Here is a 2,760-nt window from a genome sequence, read left to right as displayed (position 1 = left end):
CGACAACGTTCAACCTGTTCAGGTGGGGGCCCATCTTGCTACAGGCCTCAAGGACACCGGGGCTGAACGAACCCTCATCCGTCCTGGACTTGCGGCCCCTGAAGAGTTTGTTGAGGGGAAAACCCTGACTGTCACCGGGATTGGAGGCACCCGATGTCCCTTGCCAGTGGCCCGGGTTTTTCTTGATTGGGGTGCTGGGAGCGGGTTGAGGGAGGTGGGAGTGACTGAAAACTTGCCCACTGATGTTTTATTGGGGACTGACTTGGGGAGGATGGTTGCATACTACGTCCCTGACACCCTTCCCCAAACTGATAATAAGGGTAGCGTTAACTCTGATGTTGATGATGATGATGGGAATCTGAATGTGTTACCTGCTAATGCCTTGATGAGTAATGATGCAACTAACAACCATTCTTCCCCCAGGTATGATGCTGATGTGAATGTACCAAAGCAATCTGATAACCATTCTTCTCCTAGGAAGGATGATGATGATGTTGATGTATCTGTGCCGACTGAACCCGTTAACCCTTTCTTTGAAACGGTAGATGTGTCCACAGGTACCGAAGTGCTCAGCCCCGTCACTCTGCGGAGTGAGACGGCTGAGGAACCCCTGGCAGGAGCAAGCAACGGTGCTCAAGAGAATGGGGAGGTGCATGGGGACCATGAGGAAGGTAATGCCATGCAGCTGACCAGTGCCACCGAGGAAGGTAACTGGCCCATAAGTAGCACTGCTCCTGAAGTGTTGGGGGTGGATGGGGAGGTAGAGCCCAGGGCAGCACCGGCTGGTGGGTCTGTAGAAATCCCCAGGGAGGCAGCATACATAGCAGCTGTCACACGCAGTGAGAGTGCCCAGATCGCAGGTAACGCACTGTCTTCTGGACCCTCTGCTGCTACAGGAGTGACTGAACCAGAGGTGAACCCAGAGTCAGTCCCAGAGGGTCCCAGTAAAGAGGGGACCCTGACGTCACTTCTGGCAGCCTCCAGCATGGAGTTACAGGCTGCTCTGCACTCAGATGCCAGCCTGGAGAAATTGAGAGGTCTCGCCAAGACGCCCACCTCCGAGTCTGATAAGGAGAAGGTGTTCTGGGAACGAGGAAGGTTGTACCGGGAGACAGTACCCGGAGATCCTAAAAAGGAGTGGTTGAGGGAGAGACAGCTGGTCGTCCCCTATCAGTTCAGAACTGAGTTGTTGCGGATTGCCCATGAGATTCCACTCGCTGGACACTTGGGGATCAGCAAAACAAAGGCACGGCTGTCTCAACACTTCTATTGGCCCAAGATGGGGACAGATGTAACACACTACTGCCGCTCCTGTGCCACCTGTCAAAAAGTGGGTAAGGCGGGGCCTGCCCTTAAGGCTCCCCTTATTCCTTTGCCGGTGATAGAGGAGCCTTTCCAGAGAATCGCGGTGGACATTGTAGGACCGCTGTCCGTCCCCAGCAGCTCCGGAAAGCGATACATTCTCACTGTGGTAGACTACGCTACCCTGTACCCAGAGGCAGTAGCTCTGTCTTCAACCAGGGCAGATAAGGTGGCTGACGCACTGGTGACCATCTTTTCAAGAGTAGGATTTCCCAGGGAGATGCTTACCGATCAAGGGCCCCAATTCATGTCTCGCCTAATGGAGGCTCTCTGTGAGAAAATGCAGGTGACGCACTTGGTGTCGAGTGCGTATCACCCACAGACTAATGGTTTGTGTGAACGCTTCAACGGTACCCACAAACAGATGCTCCGCATACTGGTTGAGACCCGAGGGCGCGACTGGGAGCGGTACCTCCCACACCTGCTGTTCGCTTACAGAGAAGTTCCGCAGGCCTCGACCGGGTTCTCCCCCTTCGAGCTCCTGTATGGCAGGCGAGTCCGGGGACCCCTTGGGTTGATAAGAGAATCCTGGGAAGATGAGCCAAACTCCACAGAAGTGTCCATCGTGGATTATGTCATGCGCTTCCGTGACAAGATGCAGACCTTGACTCAGTTGGTGCATGACAACATGACGCAGGCTCAGGCTGACCAGAAGCGCTGGTACGACCAGAACGCCCGGGAGCGGACCTACCAGGTGGGTCAAAAGGTATGGGTGCTGGTCCCCGTACCAACGGATAAGCTTCAGGCAGCCTGGGAAGGCCCGTACGTCGTCCACCAACAGCTCAACCCGGTCACCTACGTGGTCACGCTTGACCATGCTCGGGGTAGGCGCAAGGCCTTTCACGTCAACATGCTGAAGGCGCACTACGAACGTGAAGCTTGCGTCCTACCGGTCTGCAATCTGCCAGAGGATGGGGAGGAAGATCCCCTCCTGGACATACTGGCCCAGGCCAAGGCCGATGGGTCCATTGAGGACATGGAGATAAGTGGTTCTCTAACCGTATCCCAGCGGTTGCAGTTGATGGCCATCCTGGAACCCTTCCGAGCCGTGTTCACCAACCAACCGGGGAGGACGGAGTTAGCGGTTCATGAGGTGGACACCGGGAATCACGCCCCATTACGGCGAACACCCTATCGGATCTCTGAAGCAGTGCAACAAGTCATGCGCCAAGAGATCGATGAGATGTTAAGGCTGGGGGTGATTCGACGGTCAAAAAGCGCGTGGGCTTCACCTGTAGTCCTTGTGCCTAAAAAGGATCGAACCACGCGGTTCTGTGTGGACTACAGGGGGCTCAACGCCATCACAACCTCTGATGCCCACCCGATGCCGCGCATCGAGGATCTGCTCGAGCGGTTGACAAAAGCCAAGTACATATCCATCATGGATTTGAGTCGGGG

Source organism: Dendrobates tinctorius, unplaced genomic scaffold (genome assembly GCF_039654945.1).
Source record: "Dendrobates tinctorius isolate UK_male_01 unplaced genomic scaffold, ASM3965494v1 ptg000403l, whole genome shotgun sequence".
In the NCBI taxonomy this organism is placed as follows: Eukaryota; Metazoa; Chordata; class Amphibia; order Anura; family Dendrobatidae; genus Dendrobates; species Dendrobates tinctorius.
Note: the sequence above shows the minus strand (reverse complement) of the source record.